This window comes from Carassius auratus, unplaced genomic scaffold, assembly GCF_003368295.1.
Source record: "Carassius auratus strain Wakin unplaced genomic scaffold, ASM336829v1 scaf_tig00038797, whole genome shotgun sequence".
Lineage (NCBI taxonomy): Eukaryota > Metazoa > Chordata > Actinopteri > Cypriniformes > Cyprinidae > Carassius > Carassius auratus.
The window spans coordinates 1-25,419 of NW_020526467.1; the positions used below are offsets into that span (position 1 = coordinate 1).

The 25,419-nt window shown below is 34.9% G+C and overlaps 1 long non-coding RNA gene and 1 pseudogene across 1 annotated transcript; one reads left to right on the plus strand and one right to left on the minus strand.

Annotated features, from left to right (window-relative positions):
• Positions 1-3,600: 3,600 nt before the first annotated feature.
• On the minus strand, positions 3,601-8,260 carry LOC113083548 (uncharacterized; annotated as a pseudogene).
• A 5,941-nt stretch (positions 8,261-14,201) lies between these two features.
• On the plus strand, positions 14,202-19,681 carry LOC113083547 (uncharacterized). Its single transcript, XR_003283301.1, has 3 exons — positions 14,202-14,388; positions 16,258-16,320; positions 19,605-19,681. It is a non-coding gene; the product is annotated as an uncharacterized LOC113083547 (long non-coding RNA).
• Positions 19,682-25,419: the final 5,738 nt, after the last annotated feature.

Genomic DNA, 25,419 nt, shown 5'->3' on the forward strand with positions numbered 1-25,419 from the left:
TTGTACGTGTTCATTGTAGTTTGGTGTTTGATGTGTGCTAACATTTATCCATTCATTTAATCACTAACATACTAACTGTGTGTGTGCATGAAACTGGTTTGTGGCCAACAGGGGGCGCCGTTTTCTGTGAAATCTGTTACTAGAGATGTGTTTTGCGTTTGCAGGTCCGTATGGAAGCATCAGTGGCAAGAAGCTTTTGAAGCCAAACTCTAACCTGATCGCAGGACGGATCGAGTGTTGTGTGTGTGTGTGTGTGGGTGTGTGTGTGTGTGTGTGTGTGTTTGTATTTGAATTAAGTCCAGTGTTTATACCAGCCAGGGAATGATCAGGTGTTTGTTTGTATGTGTGATCATTTCTTTGTTTACTTGATCACTAATCATCTCAAGTAGGATATATTCTAATTATTTCACTAGTTTATCAATTGATTATTTAAATTATTGTTAACATTTCAAATGTCTTATTTCTCTATAAACTACTTTGCATTGAGAGTTTTGGGGGAAAAATCCTACGATAAATGTGGAGCATTTCATGAACTTCATAGAAACCAAAGTTCAACACATTTAAAAATACTGTGTTGGTTTCAATCAGTGCAGTAATGAGTACTGAATAACTTTCTTTATTTTTATACAGTTTTCGTTTTGACCCTAATTAAAATAAAATAAAAAGTCCATCTGAATAAATTGTAATAAATAAAACAAATCTAACCTATAAAGCACATTACTGTTTTTTTTATTTTTAAAATGTAAAAAAAAAAAAAAAAAGTTTTGTAAAATGTTTTCGTATCATTACTATCTGCCTACCTAACACTGAATAATACAATGCCATGCTTCAGTAACACCCATAATTTTATTAATATTATTACAATTAATGGCAATCATAATTTGTATTATTTTAAAGGGAATTATAGTTTATATAGTTCTATGTTTTTGTGAAATTTATATACAATTATAATAAAATGTAATGAAATATTAAATAAAATATATTACTGTGCAAATATTAATTAATAATTATAATGTTATAGAATTATTGTAGAATTATACATTATATTAAATTATATTTGATAAAATATTATTATTATATAAAAAATATTACAATAATTAGTAAGCAGTTTATTATTTTAGCTTTATATATATATATATATATTACATATAATTAAATTAAATTAACTATAATTTTACTATAGGTATCTATGATTACTATTTATGGTAATCATGATTAAGAGCATTCCCATTCATAGAAATCATACGTTTTATTTTCTTTACATTTTATATTTAATAATATATGTATATAATATCTCAAATTTGAAAAATAAAACACAGTAGACCTTATCCATAAATATTTTAATGCAGTGAACAGCATTTAAATGACAGCATTTGCGATATACGTAAAAAAAAAAAAAAGACCTCTTGCTTCACAATTTTATAACCGCATTTAATATATTTATCAAACTGTATAATAATTTTAAGTATCAAAATTGAAAAAAAAAAAAAAAACCCGCAGTAACGTCCCATACACATTCCAAACAAAGTTAAAAACAGCTTAACATATTTACTCCTCTGACAACTTTCTGAGACGAGTGCATTTGAAAGGGCATTTGAGATGAATGAAGCAGCAGCAGCAGCACGTCATCACTTCAGATTCTCTTTGAGAGTCTGCCTGAGCTCCCTGTTGTTTAGATGGAGGTATTTATTCACCCAGCTGCGATACTTGTTCGTTTCTGATCTATAGTCCACGTGTTTGGGTGCTCGTGACTGAAGCCCCGCGTGATGATGATGATGATATCAAAACTTCATCGTATGGCCTGCTGTTCTAAGGCACCTTCAGCTGTTTGATTGTCTGCAAGTGTCATCGTTCCCAATACACAAGCATTTGAGGCACACCTGTCCGAACACATCACAGCACTGGAAAATATCCTCCGTGGAAAGTCTTGAGGAAATGGTCTGAAATTGGAATAACGTTAATTGCAAAGGAATGATGTGGATTTTAGGGACTCTGACAGTCTGTATTATATTCACACACCGTCTTCATAGTCTCCAACACTATAACGTTACCGACGACATTATGTTATAAACTATCGATAATGCACAAGCAAAAGTACAGGCACCTCAGTAGATTGTACCACAAAGAAGCATGGAACAATATCTATTTTAGATAAATTAGTAATATCATATTTATATTGATTTCAATTTACAGTGTGAGTTTACAAATATATATGTGGAAAATAAATTACACCGCTTTATCGCGTATCGTATACAAACTATTAAATATTCATATCAGCGCCAGCTCATTAGCCAGTCACGTGACGCCCCATTATAGTCCTCATTCTTAAAGGGACAGTTCACACAAAATAATAATGCTAATAATAATTCCGGCAACGTTTAAAACCTGGAAAGAGCCATTTAGAAATATATAGCGCGAATGAAAACGAGTCTGTGATGGATGGACAGTTTTTTTTAAGATGAAATGTATTTCGCTATTTAAAAAGTCCTACATCAATGTAATTTTCTAAATGTATAGTTGTTGTCTTTGTTTCGTGACTACGTTCTATCCCTCAATCGCAGGAAATGCTTCAATTCCCGCCAAAATTAAACATGGCGCTACCGTGAAGATAACCAAAACCTTTTTAGCATGGATGAAAGAAAATAATACAAGGAATGTTCGGAATGTTAATGATGGTGAGTAAAAGTTATATAATATTGATTTCTGGGGTAACTGCCCCTTAAATTAAAGCATATTTAAACTATCCAGAGGAAACTTTCCCTCTCAAGACATGTACAGTAATCATAAACCTCTTTATAATAAGTTGATTGACATCTACATACCAATACAACACTTAGAACTTTAATAGGTTCTTATATGATAACTTGTAGATAGATATTATTGATTGCATTTATCGCTTGAGTTCTACTGTAAAATATGATTTGGTGTATTGCTCTTTGAGCACATTTTGATTTTTGAATGTCACCAGTTACTAAAAAGACGCTTTAAAACACTGATATCTAAAGTAATACTTGAGAAATCTTGTCATGGTGTAATCCATTGATATATGACACCAGAACAGAATTCATTAAGGCAAACTAATACTTCAGAAGGGTAAAATTGTTGTAAATTGAATAATTTTATGGTGCATTCTCCCTTAATGAGAAACATGACCCTTTTTAAAATCACAAATTAATATTTGTCTCCTTGTTCTAAGAAATGGCTTGTTTGTTATACAGGGTATTAAAACCAGATGTTCGAGTTGTTTTTATGCATTTGACCAATATTTTTTTCAGTACTGTGTTGGTCCTTTAAGAAGCAATATATAATGCTCTGGCTTGTGTTGCTCACGTCCGTTCTGTCCTTCAACTCAGTGAATCGAGCATAAGCCATTCTGGATGCATCAGGTTCAGTAGGTTGCATTAAATAAAGTCAGCACATAAATGCTGTTGACCTCGAGTTCTCTCACAGCTTGTTGCCAATTAAAGCAGTTTTCTTCTTTCTGAGGGTTTTATTAAAAAGGCGCTAAGATCCACTCAAATGTGAACGTGTTGGGGAAACAAGGCAGAATATTAATATCTTTCCATAGTGATATGCAACCTGCAGAAAATTTTCTCCAACCCTCCATTTTGAGAATGGCTTCTTCAGAAAAAGGAGGAAAGTCTCCGACCGGCGGCAGCCTTCTTTTTGAGCCGTGTAAATCCAGATCTCATTTGGAACTAGAAACTCATTTGGATCTTGAACGGGTGTGCCATGGCTCTCATCTCTGGGCTCTTGCATTTTGGGTGTTTCACGAGGGAAAAGGAAGTTGTAGAGCGTCGTCACTAGCTGGAACAAACCCATCTGGCCCCTTTGAGTGAACTGCACAAAAAATAAAGCAAAAATAATCAGATGAAAAATATTAACGCAGGTTAAAGAAGATATTTTATTAGCCAAAGAGAGGCATTAATATAATAATTCAAGTTTTATTAAGTCCACGTCATCCAGTAGGCATTCACAACCCATTTTACTTCCATAATTTGATGCTTTTAAGAGGAAAGTGTTTTAGAAGGTTTCATTACTTCCGTTGTTATTCTAAATACCAATCATGACTTAATAAAAAAGAAATACAGTTTCCCCGTGTGGAAATGTAAAGTTATTTTAAATAAATCATGCTCAGTAAGACTAGGAGCATCTATTAAGAAAGTAAACGAGTCAAAAATGGCATGTATCTGCCGTTAGATGGCGCTGCGTCCCAAGCTTCACTTCAAGCTCCTCCCTTTCCTCTAAATCTCCTTGATTGACAGTAAAGCGGCCAATCAGCAGTCAGACCAGCTGTGATGTGGGCGTGTGTTGTAGTTCTTTGCTATTTACAGTGTGTTGCATAAGCTGCCGCTCTTACTGAAGGCATGCTGGATTTAAAAGAAATAACAAACCGCAATTATGATTAACCAATTTAAATGATCCTAACCATTTATTCCTAGTTTGGCCTGTCATCTTTTACGTTTTTTAATTAAAATTATTCATTCGTTTGATCTGTGAGAATATGAAGTTTTCAGTTTTTGATCGTATCTGGGCTCATGGCGGCTGATTTCCACACATTTCACGGTTTATAAAATCTACAATCTGCAAATTCATTAAACCATCTCGGTTGTTGCGGCTCAGCAACATACAGAGTGTTACTAAAAGGTGTTACATTAGCCTACTTTTGAGATTGTGGTCACATGCCTGCTTGACGTGGACCTTTGAGTCAGAGTCCTAAATTTAGCCTGCAGTATAAACACACTTCACATCCTCTTTCCTGAGTTCACACCAAAACTAGCCGGCCTGGGTAGAACACAAAATTCAACTGGCATTTACTGAAGACCTTGATCAATCTAAATGTAATCCCTCATCTCTTAAACAAGTAAGCATTAAAAGTCATGAATAAATGTGAACAACTCACATATGCAAAATTGTTTACCTCTATCAAAACTAAAACTATCACTTTGTTTAAGCAGATCATGTGGTTTTCATCTGCTTGTTTTTCCATTTAAAAACAACAAAATACATAACTTAATATAAATTCTACAATAACCAAATTTACATGAAAAATGGCACTTTTCAAAATTAGTATACTCTGCCTATATCATTGCTATTAACCCCCGCCCCTCTGAAAACACTTTAAACTAATGTGACTTTGACCCACAAACCTTAATTAAAAACCAAATAATAATGTTTTCAATAGTCATGAAGACTGTAGTTTTATAAATAGTTCTAGAAAGTAAAGAAAAAAAAAAAAAAGGACTTGTTATAGGACTATGTTTTATACATTAAGTCGTTATATTAAACATCAAACTAGTGATTCAACTTTCCACATTTACTGTAAAGTATTGGTGTAGACCTGATAACATCTAAGAGAACTTAAGTAAACAGGATGGCTAAACCAATAATGATGTCATCTCTCCCACTGAGCATTTGCATATGCAGCATAGAAATAACAGACGATGATGTCATTGCACATCGTGACAGAAACCACTGCAAAGAAAGGCCATGGACTTGTGTGGCTGTTTAACCTGTTTGATTCAAATCGGGCCATTGAGGTAAAGAAACAAACTTTTCTCATCCGAAATCACTCTTACCAGCTGAAGATGATCCTGCTGAAAACTGATCCCCCATTTCACGCAGTTTACGTCCAATCTGAATCTCCACACTAATTCCAATGTCCCGTTCATCTTCCTTTTCTTCTGGTCTCCCTTCGTCCTCTTCTGCGTTTTGTGTGCCATCCAAGATGGGTTCAAACAATGCAGGGAAGTGTGCACGAAATCCAGCATTTCCTTCAGAAAAAAAAAACAAAATTGATATTTTTATATTGTATAATAATCATTACTATTTATATGTTATTTTAATATGAAACATATTTAGGGATTAAATTAAAAGAAAATCATTAACTTAATTCATTTTGCACTTTAAGTTTGAACACTGTTTTTATGTTCAGGGCAAAAATACCTCTGAAAAAGAAAATGATATTTCATAATTTATTTCATTATTTATAGATAGATAGGTAGATAGATAGATAGATAGATAGATAGATAGATAGATAGATAGATAGATAGATAGATAATAAAAAATTAACATTTGTTTTATTTTTTGCAGTAATATATATATATATATATATAGACAGATAGATAGATAGATAAAATGTATCATATATTATCTATTTTATATAATATTTTATTGAATACATATATTCAGAAATGTAAAAAACAAAAACAAATTAGAAGCATCAATTCCAGGTGTGCATATATGACTATATGATGCATATTGTGTTTCCCTACCATGGAAAAGTGCTCTAGGCCCTTCTGGGGCCCCAGGGGCTATAGTAAGTGACGCAAGGCCCCCGGCTCCACAGTTAGCCCCAAATGCAGTCCTGGCATCCACAGCTCTGCAGGGAGATGATGCATCTCTCTCTAAACCCTGGAATGGTGCCATAGCTCTGTCTCTCGCTGAATTCAGCACAGAGCTGGCAGTCTGTGTTGATCTGTCTTTAAAGCGTTCGTGTCTGTTAGCTGTTTGTCCCACCTCTCCACCTCTCCCGTCTCTGTTCTCTGAGCTATTGTTTCTTAGCGGTGTTTCACAGCAGTGAGGAAGCTGTTCATCCTCATCATCCATCGGCGGAGTCAGCAAAACCGCCCTGAAATATACCACAGACTGTCACTCTGTGCAACTGTATGAGAATTCACATGCTGTTCATTCGTTCTGTATTACATAATATGACATGAAGCCTTGTAATGCAGTTGTTTTGCTTCAGGACATTAAGCACAAGCACAATGGAGAAATTCTTAATGTGCTATAAAGTAAACAAAATCAAAGATTTGAACATATTATTTATTTATTTATTGGGTACCTATTGCCAAATGCCAGATCATTTGATTGCATGCACAATTTTGGACAAAAACAACTTAAGCTTAATGTTTTTTGAAAAGTTGATAAACTTATTTATTTTTCTATCCCAAATTATGCACAAGTATAGCATGTTCTCTGCAACTCTCCAGTTCACATCTGTGTAGTTTAGGAACACTTGACCTAATTCAAGCGCGCTGAATCTCATAGAGATTTCACCCACATTCACAAAAACAAATAACCATGGCTGAGGGTTTTGGGCTAGATGGGTTTTGGTTCTATTTGGTTTATCAATGAATAATTAAGATCTGACAGTAGATCAGCTCATAAAATGCAACTTCTGGCATCAAAGTGCAGCAGTGAGATGACTTAGTCTGTGCACAAACATTTCAAAGGAGCCTCATACAAATGAGGGGAAGTTTCAGGCCTGCACTCAAGGGTTCGGTCTACCACCATTTCCCAGAAAACAATCATATCTGCACCATCATAACAAACAAATCCGTTTATGAAATGTTCATGAATAATCTGATCACCTGAGAGTTACAATACAGATTAGTACAGATGCTTTCAAGGAGAATAGATTAATATAATACATGGCAGCTGCAATAAAATTAGTCAAATTGAGAGATTGCATGAGTTTTGAGACATTTGTTTTGCTGAATTTGTTAGCATAACTGCTGTAGTCATCAGAACAAATACTCATTTAAAAATTATAATTCTATTAATAGAGAGATTATCATATGGACAGATGATTATTAATGAGAATTACACTCTTAATCTCTGCTGAAAAACCAGCCCAAGATGGTTTGCTGGTCTGAGATGGTCTACCAGCTTGGGTAGACAGGTCTGTTGGCTGGTTTTAGTTTCATGGGGCAAACAGAAAACCAGCTTGACCAGGCTGAAAGACTATTGTAGACCAACCACTCTTATTATTGAGCAAATCATTTTAGGCTTTTTTTTTTCAGCAGGGAATTCAAAACAAAACAAAATAAAGCATATACGACCAAGTAATACCATAGTATAAACGAATGCATAAAAATGTGAATAATGTGATTGACAGTTTTTGATATTTCAGTTTATTACTTTCAGATGTGCAAATCAGAATATCATGTTGGGGGTATTTCAGTCTTATGCTCTTTATTCTGTAATTGAACATTTTTGTCACTCTCTTTCATAGACCAAATCACTGAAACTTAGTTTTTTTAAGGACAAAAACAGAATCATCTCAGTTCTAAAACTGTAGTAGCTTAAAGAAGTCACAAAATACATGATGAAACTGCAGCAAATAATACACAGAAACGAGAGACACTCACCGCCAGTGCTTGAATGTGTGTGTCAGTGCTGTTTTTATTCCGCTTGTTGTGTCAGCGCTCTTTCACTCTGTCTTCACTCTGCTTGTATTTACTATCACGAACTCGCTCCGCTTTCATTCTGCGCCCTCCGCTCAACTTGTTCGCATTGGACACGAGCTCGCAGAAAGCCACGCCCACAGTGACGTCGCATGTTATGGTAATTACTCGAGTGGGAGGTGTCCTTTTGTTTAGGGTTTGTGTTGAACCTGTCAAGTCTGTTTTTGAGTACCAGCGGTGTATTTCAGAAGTTCAGTAGGTTCAGACTGTTGAGATTAGTGCCTACGTTATTTAAAATAAAACGCTTTTGTTGAAAAACTTTAAAAAGTGCTTAAACTAATCAAAATGAGTGAAAGGCACACTTCTATGGACAGCATTAATTAGCTAGCAAAAGTAATTATGTAATTTCTGACATAAACGTTTTCAAACTGTACAATTTGCAAGTTTTTTCATTATTTATTTTTATTATAGATTTCATTATTGATTTTCAGAATTATTTGTAGATCTTTTCAATTATATTAAGTCACAACATGATATGTTCCTGAAAATTGGAAGATGAAAGATGGCAGTTTGCATACTTCTGGAAGCATTGTGTAAATATATAGAGAGTTACAGAGAGAGATAAATATATTAAGCTTTTGTTTTTATGGAAGAAAGAAAGACATGCAACAGTGTGCTTAATTTTCACTTTTTTGTGCACTATTAATTACACACACCTAACCATTAGCCCACCAAAAATGAAAATTCTCTGAATATGAAGAATATTTGTTTTGAAATTTAAATTAATTTTGGTAGTCCATATCCTTAAATATCCACAGGAAACCTTGTTTTGTTTTTATGGTTTTGTAATGGACAAATATACTGTCTTTGACATCTGTTCAAGTTTTTCTTTTTCCCTTGGTTAACATTTTTGGACGGAGGAATTTATGTGACTGTTATGAACCATTTGTACACATTTGCTTTTTTTCACATTTGTGTGCATGCATGTTTTCAGCTTGAGCCTCAGTTCAAGTGCACTTTTGTAAATGGGAAGTGAGTCACCTAAATCTTCCTGTTCTCACTGGCTTGCGATGACATCATCCTTTCTGTCAGGGCTCAGCATTCCTGTGCACACTGTTACCATGCTTCTCAACCGCGAGATTGCAATGGCCAATTTAGATATGAAAGACTGTGCTAGTTAACTCTACAACAGAATGTGTTGATTGATGTGTTGTTTTGTAATAGATTGTTTACAGCCTGCATACTAACTAGTCAGTACAGGCCAACACATTGCTGGCAGGGATTTCAGTTTGCTAAAATGTTGGGATGGTTTCAGATGAGGACGAGGTACAGACAAATCACTGACTAGAGGAAGAGGATTGAAATAGACTCAAAGTGACTCTGTTTCTAAGGTAATTTTGGATGGGGAGGTACGAGAGATGAGAGCGAGGCAAAACAAATGCTGGCGCTGCCTCCGTGACAACAGCTACATCATTGGTTCTTGTTTCATAGTAAAGACCCGTTAAAAAAAATATAAAATCACAAGAGGCCCAGGAGACGCCTCCCTCACAACTGCATGTTGCATCAGAAAGATCCTGCAAGAGGAAGAGCTAAACACATACACACATAAACACATCACATGCTCCACTTCACTCTACAGCACCCCCTCCTTCCTCCCCGCTCTCCCGCCAAAACATCTCTGTGAGTAAATCCTGCCTAGAAACCAAACAGCTGACTTCGGCCTCACCACGATTGGTGCAGCCCCCTAGCAACGGCGTGGGTTTATTCAGCCAATCAGGTGCTGAGATTTCAGCACTTTCGACCAATGGCAGGTGGCCGCAGCTTACTTAGACAGTAACAGTGACTTGGTAACTGTCTGGCAGAACAGAAAGCAACTATGATTGGTCAGAGCAGCTCTGCATCCTCATTGGCTGCTCATGACGATCTCCCAGTCATTCATATGTTTTAGCGGCTGCCCTGAAGGGATACACCCACAGCAGAAGGTCAACTTCTCTTCATGCTGATTGGTCGAGCAGCAACGTGGACTCCTAGTAACAAACCACAATTGCTAAAACAGGGTGTGGTTAGGTTTCTGTCAGTCATCCAAATGCTAGCCAAACATGATGTTGTTGCTGCCGTTCTGCTCTTAGCAAGAAGTATTGTGTATGACAAACAGGCCTACATTAACACACGTATCACATTTGCCATATCTGGGAGTAAAATGACTCAAAATGTTGCTGGTGCAATATCACAGTACGCGATTTCTTAATGCTTGTTTACACACGTACTGTAACAGTATTTCCTGATATTCATTGCTAAGATCTGTGCAGCTCCTGATCACAGTCTCTTACAAATTGACATTAAGCTTTTGTTAGTTTGGTTGTTAATATTTACAGAAGAAACTGTTAAACTGAAGATATTACAACTTGAATTTTAGAATTCACATGTCATATTTGTGGTCTTGCTGTTCCCTTTTTTTCCCAAACTGTTTACTTGTCATTCTGTGGTGCTTAAACTTTAGATGCATGTTGAGCAGTGTTTGATTCACCTAGCAAGAAGAATGAGTCCCCAGACGAGCGGCTGCAGCTCAATGAACACAGCCAAAGACAAATCAGAAGTGACATCATGGCTGCAAGATTGCATGACATCATGCTTGAGGGAAGACAGATTCATGTCTTATCTGAATCCAGAGGAACTGGGAAATGATCAGCCTCAATCTAGATAAATATAAACTTTAAATAGTTTTTTTTTTAAAGATAATTTGATTACTTTTCATTTATAAGCCCCAGTGGTTTATGTCTAAGTCTTATGTCTACAGATATTTAGTCAAATCTTTGATTTAAAGTTGGAAGACAATCTTTGGCTTTTTAACCTCTAACCACAGTATTAGGAAAGCTTACTGTTTAGATGTGTAGGATGCCTGTAAAAGACATCTACACATCCACCACAGAGAGTACCTCAAAATTATGTTATTGTAATCATATTCAGATTATTCAATTTGATGCATTTTTTCACTTTCAAGATGATTTGAGATAGAGAAAAAGTTTTAGCCTACTGATTCTAAGCACTGTTTTAACCCTTACTAGACTAGGAAATCCTCGTAACTTTTACAATTTAAAAGTCAAAGATTTAAAAATTAATTGTCAAATTTAATTCAGAAGGAACAAAGAAATTATCCATCTCAATGATCTTGATAAATATAATCAGTTTAGCCTCTTTTTTCAAGCTAATTGAATTACTTTACAAAAGGCTGCATTACATTCGTTTAACTGTTAGTCACAATGGCAAAATAAAGTTGAGTGCCTATATTTACTCAAATTGCCAATATATAAGGAAACTGCACTTTTAAAAGTAAAACTAATGTAAAATGTGTTTAACGCAGCTAGGAGTATACCACTTACAGCAACTCTTACTCATAGCTGCAAACAGTTGGTAAAGTAGCCAAAGTATTTAAAAAAATCAAGCTTCTGTACACAAACATATAGATATGTACGTGTGTGTGTATGAAACACTATTGGAAATCCCAGAGATGATGTCAGTAACAGGTGTTCTGGATCAGACTGCTCCAACCTCAGTGGAAGCCCAAAGGGAAGATGGTGACAGGTGATGTCAGCAAACTGCAGCCTGGCATCCAATAGGGTCCCTCGGGGCCTCCTGTGATGAGCCACCTGCATGCATGTTTGAGTTCATTGAAAGAACAGATGTCCCACCACCATATCACCACAAACTCAACTGAGCTCTAAAAATAGAAGTGAAAGCAGCACACATTCCTGAGGTGTGAAGTGTGAGATAAGCAGTTTTGTTGTCAGCTGTGTCATACAGTAGGTGTCCCTATACAAATGCAAAACACCATTTATGTGTGTCCTGAAATGACTTTAATCCGTCTGAACATATTTTGCCAGCACTGGGCATTCTATTCATATTTAAATACTAAAAAATCTGGTTGAGGTCAGATCTCAATTTAAACTTTATTTCCTTACGTGAAAAAAACAGCAATGTCTTTCAGGGTAGTAATTGACTTCACAGTTTTAGAAAGAAATGTTATGGCGTCCTCTACTGGTGATACCGTCACCTCTTACCTTCATCTCTTTATGAAAAACAACCATGTACACCAAGACTTTCCTAAAGTTTATTCCAAAATATATTTCAATATACATAATATTAATGAGACATGGATACTATGGTTAAACCATGGTTTTGCTACACTTACCATTATTTAACCATGGTATTTGTAGTAAAAGTGTTCCTCTAGCTCAACTGGTAGAGAGCATTGTGCTAGCTTGCTTGCTAAGGTCGGGGGTTTGATTCCCCGGGAACACATGATAGGTAAAAATTGATAGCCTGAATGCACTGTAAGTCGCTTTGGATAAAAGCGTCTGCTAAATGCATACATTTTAAATTTTTTAATTTAAATTTAATTTAATTTTTACATTTCCTGTCCTCTGATGCCCAACTCCTTCAGCAGCCTAATAAAACTAGACCAAATGTTTATTCCTGCAGGGATTTCAGTCTGACTATGAAGCAATATCAAATGCACAGTATGCACATTATCAAATGCACATTATATAGCCTATAATGTTATTCAATAATGTCAAATGCATCAGTGCAATTATTATTCACTACATTCATTAGTACTGTTAAATCAGTTATGTAGAGGGGGACAGACTCAGTAGTATGTTGCAGCAGGTGCATGATAAAGTTGTTACGCTACTGAACAACACTAAGTTGTTTCTACAAAGACATTAAGCATGTTTTCTACAAACAATGTCTGACTACATTTTTACTTTATGTTGACAGGCAAAAAAAAACATGTAAAATCAAATCTGAGTGGTCAGACTGAAACTCCTGAGATTTCCAGAAATGGCATTTGAATATCAGACCACATATGAATGTGGCTTGAAACAGATTTGTAGAGATCAGATTTTGTGTGATCACTTTTATTGTCACTTCACCACAGCACATGTGTCTTGGTGAGTGAAATTCTTGAGAGCATGCTCTTGAAAGTGCAGAAACAATGTACATATAGTAGACATACTTACAAAAGTATACAGAAGACAGTGTGCCTTATACACAAACATATACAGTCTACAATTAGACATACTTACAGTTAGCAATTCACATTATATATATATATATATATATATAATGTGAATTGCTAACTGGATGGTAGCTAGTGGTAGCAGATAGATTATTGTATTAAGTGCAGTGTGTACATAGTCCAGTATTGAACCGTGCTAGAGTTAAAGTGCAGTGTGTGGCATACTGTACACTCTTAGAAAAAAGGGTTCATTGGGGTTCTATATGGTTCTTTCTTTACTCAACTTCAAAGAACCTTTTATGCTAAAAAGGTTCTATAATGACAAGAAAGACCCACTCCGAACTCTCAAACTGATTAAAATGATCCGCGATCCCCAAACTGACTCAAATGATTCGCGAACCCCGCTACGAACTCCCGAAGTGACTCAAATGATTCGCGAACCCGCTCCGAACTCCCAAACTGACTCAAATGATTCGCGATCCCGCTCCGAACTCCCGAACTGATTCAAATGATTCGCGAACCCCGCTCCGGACTCCCAAATTGACTCAAATGATTCGCGAACCCGCATTGAACTCCGGAACTGACTCAAATGATTCGCGATCCCGCTCTGCACTCTGAAACAGATTCAAATGAATCACGCTCCGAACTCCCGAAATTACTCAAATGTTTCACGATCCCGCTCCGAACTCCCGAAATGACTCAAATGATTCGCGATCCCCAAACTGACTCAAATGATTCCCGATCCCGCTCCGAGCTCCCGAACTGATTCAAATTATTCACGCTCCATTTGAACTCCCAACTCGGGATCGCTTATCAGTTTGGGAGTTTGGAGCAGGTTGGCGAATCATTTGAATCAGTTTGGGGATCGCGAATCATTTGAGTCAGTTCGGGAGTTCGGAACGGGATCGCGAATCATTTGAATCAGTTCGGGAGTTCGTAGCGGGTTCGCCAGGGGCGGATCTACTGGGGTGGCATGGGGTGGCAAATGTCGCCCTAAAAGAAAGCCTTGCCACCCCAGTTGGCAGCAACAAATTAAAAGTTACGAGCACGAATCTCCCATGTCCGAGAGAGGAGAGGACGACAGAGCGCAAGAGACTATATTTTACATTTGTTTGGAAAACTTTATGAGTGCGCGCAAAGCGAAAGGAAACATGAGTCATGAAGAGACACAGGAGGAAAGAGGTAAAAAACTGATTGTCTATCAATAAATGAAGCTATAATGAAAGCAAAGTGCTAGCATAGTTGTAATGTTGAGTTAAAGATGATAAATATCAGGTTGAAGGACGTTATTTCGCTAAATAATGTTACAGTGGTGTAGTCTACTATGTGATACGTTACTCACTTCGTTTTGTGTCAGAACTTTCACACTTTCGTTCATAAATTCACCCCGTCAGTGTTTCCAAAGCGACACGAATTGAATCGCAGAATTTAGTCACAAATAGAACTTGCAGTATAAAGCAGAAAGTCAGATAATTCTGCCATTTTTGAACGAATAAATCAAAAGTAGGGCTGTACATTTATAGCTCTTCACTATATTGACACATGATGGTAGGCTACACGCCAGCGAGCTATGAGAGGATTTCACCATTTAATTTGATAAAACTATGGTCATTCATTCGTATTGTATGGACACAAACTGCAATGTCTTTAAGACAACCTGTCAAAAAAAAAAAAATCTCGGTATAACTTGAAGAAATTTAAATACAAATATAAAAAAACAAATATAGCCTAGTATTGCACAGTAGAGTATATACTTCAAGTAGGCCTAATAGCTAATAATAATGATAGTTTATTACTAAACACAGAAACTCTGTCTACAACCCACCAAAATAAAAGCTCGGTCTAACTCAAATTATGTAAGAAATTGCACAGTAAAATATACTTTAAAAAAAGATCTCCTAAAATGTTATTTTAAAGTAATATCAAACAGATTTCCATATATGTTTTAATTTAAACTTGCCAAAACAATAACACCACATTTTTCAAAAACAATTTCTAAAAGTACATTTGTATTTGTGCCTATAATGGTTATTTATTTATTTTTATTATTGTCAGCTATATTGTTATATAACATCTTAGGCTAAATGTAGCTCTTGACTGGTTGAGTTAGATGATGATTAACACTAAACAGTAGAAAATCAGTTGAGTCTCCCCAGCTGGAAATGTCATTGGCTGTTAAAATCTTGTGTTTCTTATAATAAATTGACATATTGATAACACTGAACCTTTTATAATGCTCTTAATTACATGTCGATGCATACTGTATGCATTAGTGAGAAACAAAGTTTAAAATGTGACACTGGTGTAAATGGTGTATATAAAGCAGTGTTGTTGTTTTTTTTTTCTTTTCTTATTTTATATACAGTCAGTCAAAAAAATGTTTTTTTCCCCTCTCACAAATCTGCCCCTCATCACCTGTGTCTTAACCTTAATGCATTTCCTGTGATAAGGCCCCTTACTTCTAACACACTTTTATCTCCTATTAAGTGAGATCACATTGTATGGTCACATATTCCTTATATGAACTGTTTCAAATGCAAGACATTGATTGCATGAGATTACGTTTGTAAATGGCAGCCTGTGCCTTTTGTAGTGTGCACATATATTTATCATCAAACTGTGATAACTGTGACTAAATTTCAATATATATATATATATATATGTCTGCCATATGTTGCCACCCTTCAAAAATTCCAGCCCCCTTCTCGCCAACCCATCAATATTTTTCTAGAATCTGCCCCTGGGGTTCGCGAATCATTTGAATCAGTTCAGGAGTTCGGAACGGCTTCGCGGATCGTTTGAATCAGTTCGAGAGTTCGAAGCAGGTTCGCGAATCATTTGAGTCAGTTCGGGAGTTCAAAGCGGGTTCGCGAATCATTTGAGTCAGTTCGGAGCGGGCTCGCGAATCATTTGAATCAGTTCGGGAGTTCGTAGCGGGTTCGCGAATCATTCAGAGAAACTGACTCAAATGATTCGCGAACTGACTCAAATGATAAAAGTTATTTACTTTTTATAAGCTTTAAACCCATTAAGTTGTCAATGTTTCTACAGCGGATTTACACTAAAACACGAAAGAGCCTGAACCATGACAGTGTCACAAGTTGCCTTACATCGGTAAGTTTTGTTGTGCTTGTTGCAAACTGTTACATTTTGTGTTTTCTGATCCTAAGCTTAGTTTTTAACTGCAGATAGTGCTCTAAGATGGTAATGAAGAACAGCCAGAACAGAACAGAACAGCCATACAATCCAGCAGTATGAGATACGGCCAAATCAAGTTTTTTATTATTCTTGACATCCATGAATAAAAGTAATGGGGGTTCGGAACAACAAAGGTAAACAAGTACACTCTAAAAAACGCTGGGTTGTTTTTTCAACCCAACTGCTGGGTTAAGGCCGTTGGATAGGACTTTGGGATGTTTTAACCCAAGTTTGGGTTGAAAATAAGTCTCTTTTTTAACCCAGCGGGCCTGGGTTGAGGACACGGACGTGAAGGAGAGCACGCACGTCACGTCAAAATCGTACGTCTCCAGTGCGAGCAGCCGCCATTTTCTCAGCGTGATAGAAGCGAGAAGCGAGTGAAAGACTATGGTAAGTAAATATTCAAAATGTAAAGTTATCTTTTATTGTTTACCCGGTTGTATGAAAGGCAGAAGGTTTTATGAAAGGTGGAAACAAAAGAGCTTAACGTTATATAAAAAAAAAAAAAAAACGGACGAGGTTTTCGCCTCAGACACGGAGGTCTTAACTGCCTCATGTAACGGTACTGAACGGAGGATGTACTTTTAATATAACGTCTGTGAATGTATTTTGTCATATTTACATAAGATTTTACATTATCTGTACTTTTTGATGCGTTAACAGACGGTTATGGTCACGGTTACGCTCATGTGAATTTGTCTTTTTTTTCGTGGTTAAACTGAATGTATGTTTGTCTCCTAAAGGAAACGGCATTGTGTAGTAAAGACTAGCATAATTATTTTGAGGCTGTTGAAGTGGTAACTGTTAAAAGTATGTTTTACATGTAATATTTCAGACTTGTCCAGCTCCTGTCTTCATTGTCCTCGCGCTGAGAGTTAAAGACACAGAAGCTGTTTGTGTGAGGAGTCACAGACCTGTGTGAGGATGAGGAGGAGGTGTTCTTCTGAAGAGAGGGACAGACGGTTTAAGGAGAGTAAACTTCAGGATAACATCAAGTTATCTTTATTTTTACCAAGACTAAAATAATGGGTTTTTTTAAGATGTTGAAATCCAGAGACAAGATAACTTCATTCTTTTAAGACTGATGTAAATTAAGTTATTATTACTTTTTTTTTAGAAAATTAATGTTTCTGTTGTGTCCTGCCTGTTAACTTCACATTTTGATGCAAAAACAGTGTGATTATATATATATATATATATATATCTGTCTGTCTGTCTGTCTGTCTGTGTATATACATATATGTATATATATGTATGTATATGTTAATATTTTATTGAAACCATTGATGTCCCTCTTTGCAGAACTCAAACTATCTGGAGTTAAGGACACACAAGTCTGCTTGTGTGAGGAGGTGGTTTTCTCAGCTTCTTCTGAAGAGAGGGAAAGATCGTTTTAGGCAAGTAAACTTCATAATTTCATGTTATCAGTTGTTGTTGTGTTTTACTAAGAGTAAAATAATGTTTGTTTTTTGTTTTTGTAGATGTTAAAAGCAAGAGACATGGGAGAGCATCATTCCTTTGAGATTTTATGTAAGTTATTTTTAGAAAATAAATTTTTCTGTTGTCTCCTGCCAGTTTACTTCACAGTTTGATGCAACAACAGTGTGATTACGTGCTCATTTCATTAAAACCATTGATGTCTGTGTTTTTTATTACAGAACTCAAACCAACTTTGGAGTTGTCTTGTCTGATTTGGAGAGTCATTATTCTTGGTCTTCGCTCTTAAAAGTAAAGTTCACACAAAAAATCAATTACTTGCCCTCAAGTAATTCCAAACCTATAAGACTTTTGTCTGTCTTTACAACATAAATTAATATATTTTTAGTTTTCTCATAATATTTGTTAATCCATTTATAGTTTAGATAATCAGTATTTTCAAGCTTCATAAATATTCATAAAAACGTTAAAACCGATTATTTACCTATCCTTACGGATGTGAATACACCTCTACCTGAAAATGGATAGTTTAATTAAATGTTTAATTTTTTCAAATGTGTTTCTCTTAGGCCACTGATGAAGAGCAGGTGGTGACTGGGATTTATGCTGGTCAGAGAGGAGAATCTTCTTTTGCCTAAACTGATGCAGCGGTGGTTTTAAAGAAGGACGCTGCCCTGGATGATGTAGAAGATGTCACATGCTGTGCTGATGGGGTTTCTTCATGATTACATCAGTTATGCTAAAGAGATCATGAAAATTGACCGTGATGCATGATCTGTATTCATGGACTATGAAACAAACTGTAAGTGTATAATTTGTAAAAAAAAAAAAAAAATGTTAAATGCTTTTTCTGTGTTGTTTAGTTGAAGAGTTTACACTCTTTCATTCATACACCTGCTCACATTCTTACACACACTCTCACACACACGTCTGTTAAATGTTATAATATCAGAGTTAATGTTGTGATTTATTTGTGTACTGTCATGCCAGAATAGTTGGTAAAGAACCTAACTAATTGTAAATTTATTGTATAAGTGTTTTCGTATATTTTTATACAATATATACAATTGAACAAAGTCCAATTTGATCTTAAGTTATATTCATCAAATGTTCAATGCTTTATTTATGAACTCTGTAGCTGTTAATGCCATCCTTTTCTGCATTTCTTCTAACATGTTACTTTTTGACTTTTCTCTTGTTTTTAATAAATATTTTCCTTTTGATAATTATTATTTGTGTGTAAAATGGTATTTAAAATGAACAACATTTGTAGGTTTAATGCCTAGCTCAATTTGGGTTAATTTTAACGTAGAAATGCATTGTTTCCCCACATGGCTGCACTCTGCGAGTTTATTTTCTGCCAGCAGGAGACGCTAAGAGCGAGAGAGGTAGGTTTCTCCGGTAACGGCTGCAGAGCGGTGCTGAGCTCACAAACGCTGCCTTATCAAGCACATGCGAAATTATATCGAACATTTTCTAAATACAGTAGTTTTCCTTCTGAAATACAGTGATAAAAAACACCCGCTCTGGTTTTTGAAACCCTGCAATATAGTCATTTTAAACCATAAAAAAGGTTGGGTTAAAATAACCCAGCGCTGGGTTGTCAAAATAACCCAAATTGGGTTGTTTTCAATCCAGCAGTTTTTAGAGTGTAAATGATGACAGAATGTATTTTTTTTGGGGGGGGGGGTGATTTTCAGTTATTTGTGCTATGTTACTTCTAAATATTTTTCCTTATATGAACTGTCTTTAGCTCATTTCAGCAAACAAAAAGATGCAAGACTGCAAACTTTCCAGTACTCCTGTGTACTGATAATCTGGTTTCCACCCAGTCCCAGGAAGTTTCTCTGTCTTCACTAAAATGTCTTAAAATTGCTTGGTTATTGACCAGTAATACTAGGAGATTGTAGATATACAATAGGAATTTTGTTATTTTCTACTTTTTCAGATTATATTAAACCTGGAAAATATTGGAGAAGATCAATTAAGTTTTCAGGAGCACATTAAATACAGAACGATGTAAAAGACAACCTGACTACACCAACATATCAAAAATCAAATGAGATGCGCTCTTTTTAAAAGAGTTGATTTAATGACAAAATCAATATGAGAGGTCATGGACATGTTCCCATTTCTTCGGGTTCCACAACTTGTGAGTATTTGTTTTTAGTGTTGTTTCCTTTGAGTTTAGTATTTAGTTTTATTAGTATCAATTTTTTTTTTGCATGAATAAAAAATTCTAAATTGTTTTTATGACTTTTTCTTTCTTTTTTCTTTCTTTCTTTTTTTGGTAGCTGCTGCATGAAGTGAAGATGCGGTTTGGGAAGGACCTTCATCTTAATCTAGAGACTGCTCTTCAAGTTCTGAACAGTAAATTTATGCATTTAGCAGACGTGACTAACAGTGCATTCAGGCTATCAATTTTTTACCTATCATGTGTTCCCGGGGAATCGAATCCCCAACCTTGCGCTTGATAGCACAATGCTCTACCAATTGAGCTACAGGAACACTACTGTTTACTTCAGCAAATTGACACAAACACAAAAAGTGTTCTTTTTTTCCTTAACACAACCATTAGTTGCTTGGTTTGTTGAATGGTTACTCTAATAAATCTATTTATACCATGGTTTGTCTGAATATTTGATTCTGATTGGCTAAAAGGTGTGCATTAAAATAATTTGATTCACGGATAGTTCCAGTCAGTTTAATTACAATTAAAGTTTAATGTGCTGCTGCAATGACATACATGCAAACAAAACACTTGCACACTTTAATTTATTTTTTATTTTTTACAACCTCACTTGCATTGCTTCACTGCCATTCATAAATCCTCTCCTGTGTATTCATGGAGTAGTATCCAAATGTCCATTGTAAGCATACTTCAGAATCTCAGCAGAAGTATACTTTGATTTTGGATGCTGCTCTGCTCACATACTAATAAATGATTAATGTTTGAAAGTGAATGTAAAAAAAAATTATATAAATATTTTATTTGACTAAGTAATTACAGTAATATTTCAGTCTTTATATATTAATAATTGAATAAAAAAATTAGCAAAATAATAATGTTATTATTTAGATGTTGTTATTTGTTCAAATTTACAGGGTTTCCAAAAACACTGTGAATGTAAACCTAGACAACCATCACAGCTAAAATATAATGTGTACCAATAACCTGTTTTGTTTTGTTGTTTTTGTGTGAACAGATATTGCAGATCTGGAGAAAAATGAAGCACTGCTAATCTTACCATCTTTATTCAGAGAAACATCAAGTTTCTCCTCTGTCTGGACAATGTAAGTTTTGATTTGTTACGTTTTTGTGTTGGTGGGGGTGGGGCTTGAGCTGGGGGGTGGGGGGAGTTCAGAAAATGATCTGGACTTGAGTTCTAAACTGTATGACGTTCATTGTGATGAGCAGATATTTGAGATGCCATCATTTTAAAGAATTGACAGCCACGATCACTTGATTGCATTTAGCTCTGTGAATGTGATAACAAAACTAAATAAAAATGTCTTGCTCTTGTAGAATAATGTTCTATTGAAGAATGTTTTACTCTTATTGACAGTTGTTTTGTAATATCAGGAGAAATACAAAGATGTTAAAATTGAGAGAGGGCTGCTCAGTTTCTCACAAAAACATTTGCACAATTTAAATGAAAGACGTGGAGGCAAAAAATTACTGATGCATTTTTTTTTTAGCAACCGGCCTTTAGATCTAGCATTCTGCATGCTTTAAATCAGATACAGAAATGATGTAGCTTGAACGAATAGCATTTTTATTTAAATTAACAACAGAGAGAAAGTGATAAACTGCATGTGTGAATAATGTTTGTGTAGTGTCTCTTCAATAATCAAGCTGCAAGTTTAGTTAAATCAAAAACAGATACATTGTTGCTTTTTAGTTTTTCAGTATGCTATCCAAGCTATTTTATTAATGAATATTGCATTGATCACGAAGTTTCTGTGGTCATGATTGTTAGTGAGTTGCGTGTGCAACCTAGTCAGTGAATTGTCTCTTTCCACTGTGGTAAAAATGGTCAGTCACATCCCTAATTGTTTGGAAGAGAGTATGCAAGATTCTAAGTTATTTCACAAATAATTTATTTGTTTTTCCGAATTGCAGTAATCAGTAAAAACAACTCCGACTATAGTTTTTCATGAAGTTTCAAACCCCCTCCATGCAAAAAGAGCCAGCATCAATATGAGGGGTGTCAACATTGTGAGCGCAGAAATGGATGTGATGGAGGCAATGGAGTGCCTCTTTGCTACTTATTTCATATTCAGTGTGGAATACCCCAAGCAAATCACTCACATGATGAGTTTTGTTGAGCAATACCTGTTTAAACTCTCCAGAAGCCAAAAAAACAAACAAACTGTCTGTCCAAGTGCACAAAATGTATAATCAATTATCATAATACTTTTATATATCGTGATTAGTTACAATGTAAATTTGTAAATATGAGGCGTAAGATGTTATTCTGAAATATTGATCTGAATTTGAATCTGTAATCTGAGAAATATTAATCTAAATTTGTAGATTTGAAGTACTTGATGTTCTGAAATGTTGATCTGAATTTTAATCTATGTATTCACATACTTTATGAGTGATATTAATATGAATTTGTGGATTTGAAGTACTTCTATTTCTGTATATTTCCATTGTGAGTTATATTAATATGGATTTGTAGTTGTGAGGTACTTGATGTTGTTTTAACCCTGATGGGAATTTAGATGAATCCGTATATTTGCATTATTTATTAGTGATAGATTAATGTAATTTTGTATTATGTAGATGTAGGTGAAACTCTATTTTCATTATTTATGAGATTTTTTTAAATGGTTGGTGTTTTAAGGTTGATTTGTACATTTAAAGCCTTGAATATTTAAAATTAGCATTCTTTCAGTAATAGTAATGAATTTTGTTAATGTAAATAATATAAAACCTTTTTGGTTACAAAGAACCTTTTAGGGGTTCCAAATACGTAGCGCCTGATAGAACCTTTTCTTTTTTATTTTTTCTAAGAGTGTATAGAGGGAGTATACTGTAGGGTGTATAAGTTCTGACTGTTGTTAGTCTGATAGCCTGAGGGAAAAAGCTGATATGCGTTCTTCAGCACTGCATCAGTGTGTGAAGACCACATGAGATCCTCACTGATGTGAACGCAGAGGAACTAAAAGCTGTTTACCCGTTCCACAGATGTCTTGTGAATGGTGATGGGTGTGTGTTCTCTGCTCTGTCTCCTGAAATCCACTACCAGCTTCTTGGTCTTCTCAATGTTGAGTGAGAGATGGTTCTCCTGACACCATTTAGTCAGGGAGCTCACTTCCTCTCTGTGGATCTAGATCTCGCCGATATAGGACAATGCTTTTACGGCTTATATAGTAGCCTATGAAATAGTAGAATGTGAAGCTTGATAAGGAAAATATAAACCTGTTATATAAAGAAAAAAAACATGTTTTATTGAGAGGCCCAGACTGAGCAAAAAAATATGCAATTTGGTGCAGTTGCTGATATTTCTATAGCCAAAAAGTAAGATAAAATTCTGGTAGTTTGTAATGTAAATAAGTCAGATCTGTGTTATCTATCAGATTATTTACATGAAATGCACATATATATTAGTTGTCACTATATCTCCCAAATGCTGCATCGACAGCAATGCAACTGACACATTCAATACCCAGAAAGGTAGTAAGGACATCATTAAAATAGTCCATGTGACATTAGTGGTTCAACCGTGCATTATATGAAGCTATTAGAATACTTTGTTGTACGCAAAGAAAACAAAAATAACATCTTAAATGACCTTCTCTTTTCATGTCTTAGCAAGATTATATTTAATTTATTTATTTATTGCTTAGTTTTATGATCAAAGCTCTGTGGTGTCAAAACATAATGCATTGCAATACAATGATGATTGAGAGATGAACAAATACATGTTTCTCAAAAGCCTGATGATTATATATATTACTCACATTTGAACACAATTTTTCTAAAAATATGTATTTATGGATAAATAAGTTGCTTTAATACATTAATTGTTAATCTTGAAATATTATTAACAATATAAAACAATATTTTTGTGTTTATAAATATATTTCACAGAAAAAAAATAAAAGACTTGTGATCCATGACCTGAAGGTGAACTTTTTTACACTGATACTAAAAGGTCTTTTACTTGCTAAAAAAATGTTTGTAGGTTTATGGATATCCATGTTGATAATTTAGCCTTAGATAATTTGTTTTAAATATGATATAATAGGTTTAATGGATTCATACACTGTTATAAATGTTTTTTTTATGAGCTGAGAATATAACCATGCCAAGGTTAAGGTCAGATCACTTTACAATATACACTACAATTGTATAGTATACAATAATACAAATCTCACCATGTATTATCTGAACATTTATTATGTACAAAGAAAAAATAAACAAATTTATATTAAGAAATTGAACAAAATGAGCTCTGAACTGAATCTTCTCCAGCACTGATCCATTATGCCATTTAACAAACACGATGTGTATGAATCACAACAAAATTAGTCATTTTAAATAATGCAAATAAGCTGACTGACAATATGCAAACAGAATTAATCAGAATTACTTATGTTTTCCCAATCAATAAAGTACTTTTCAAAGAATGTATGAAAAAAGAACCACATGTATGGCAAATAATCAGTGCCCTCTTCAATATAGTGTAAAATATCACAATTATCATCAATTATTATTCTTGTATATTCCAATTATTATTCCTGAATATTCCTGTATATCATCTGTATATGTACTATATGTGCTTCAGTTCAACACAAAGCCTTACATAACTGTAAACTCACAATGATTCATTTGTTTGGCAGATGTCCTCTCATTTGTTAAACAGATGAACTTCTATTTACCGCACTGTGGTACTGATAAGAACACAGGGCTTGTTTTACTACTGCCTTGTTAGGCAACAGATGTTCCTGAGAGGCTTATTTGTCTTCCTAAGAAGGATATAACTGTTATTTGCGACAGATAGTTGATGGTGAGATTGGGAGTGATGGCAAAACAACCTTGATGTCATATACTTTGCATTTTAACCTTAGCATGGGAGAAAATGTCACAGATAATAACTTTACATACTGTTCATTCATTTAAAGAGTAAAACATGTTTTTAAAAAAATAATAACATTAAAATGCAAACCTGCCAATGAATAATAGAGTATTCATCAGTAACCATTCTGCAAAATGTAAACAATTAACAGTTAACTCCTAATTTGCTGTTTATTATTAGTTTATGTCGTTGTTAAGTTTAGTTTTAGGGTAGGATTAAAAGGATAGTTCACCCAAAAATGACATTTTTTTTATCTGCTTAGATAAGTGTGGGAATGGGAAATGAATAGGAATCGAGGCTTTAAAGTCAGCATGAAACGGAAGTTGAGATTGTCCTTTTTTTCCTTGTTGTGACGTATATCCGAGTGAAAGGCTTCTGAAACAACGTGGAGGAATAAAGTCAAGGGAGATAATTAATCAGAATACTTAGCAAAATTTGCTCCTGTTCACGCTCGCCATCTCTGCAAGATTTGGTGGGTGATTCAGAT